Below are 1,108 nucleotides of genomic sequence, written 5' to 3' on the forward strand. Positions count from 1 at the left end.
TATAGTCGAATGGAAAATTGATTAGATAGGAGGTCAGTTTTATGGGAGATGACTGAGAAATGAGCTCAACCAATTAGGTGGTTGATTAGATAGGAGGTCAATTATATAGTAAAATGGAAGATTGATTAGATGGGAAGTCGGTTATATGGAAGGTAAATGAGAAAGGAGCTCAACCAATTGGATTGGTTGATTAGAGAGGAGCTCAGTTATATGAGAGGTAAATAAACTGGCTGGTATATCCCCCGGAAGATCGATTCCATCCGAAATCGCCCAGACTTGACATCGATCACACCACCAACCAGAAAACGAACACACCCTGCCAGAGCAATGGTGGGAAATCCCTCGGCAACAGAGCTCTGCCAGTTGCAGTAAAGCGACACTATCGAACAAGGGACTGATTGATAATCAATGCGTCCGTATTATCGGAGCATCATCATTCCCACTCTCAGTTCTGCTTGAGATGCAGATCCATGTTATTGTGGGGCCTCAGCATGGCGGAGATGGATTTGAATCATAATGGTGATCAGATGAGGTATTGTGGAGGAGATGATCTTAGGATGGAATGTCATTGATTTGTGTTTATTGGTTTATTATATTACACATACATATATACGAGTATGTATATTATTATTAATATCATCAATTATTACGCTACAACCCTAGTTGGAAACAGGGAAAATAGCCCAGTAAGGAAAGGAACGAAAGAGAAATCGAATATTTCAAGAACAGTAACATTAATATATATATAATATATATATATACATATATTTATATTTATATATATAAATATATACACACACACACCCATATATATATATATATATATATATATATATCTATATATATATATATATATATATATATATATATAGTTATATATATGGGACTTTGGCATTTTTGAACGCCCAAAAACATAGTCTATACATCATATATATATATATATATATATATATATATATATATATATATATATATATATATACATATATATATATATATATATATATATGTGTGTGTGTGTGTGTATGTACATATACTTTATATATAAATATGTACCTAAATCTTGATACATCAAGAAAGATCTTCCCCGTGAATTCATGAAGAATTC

This window comes from Palaemon carinicauda, chromosome 32 (assembly GCF_036898095.1).
Source record: "Palaemon carinicauda isolate YSFRI2023 chromosome 32, ASM3689809v2, whole genome shotgun sequence".
Lineage (NCBI taxonomy): Eukaryota > Metazoa > Arthropoda > Malacostraca > Decapoda > Palaemonidae > Palaemon > Palaemon carinicauda.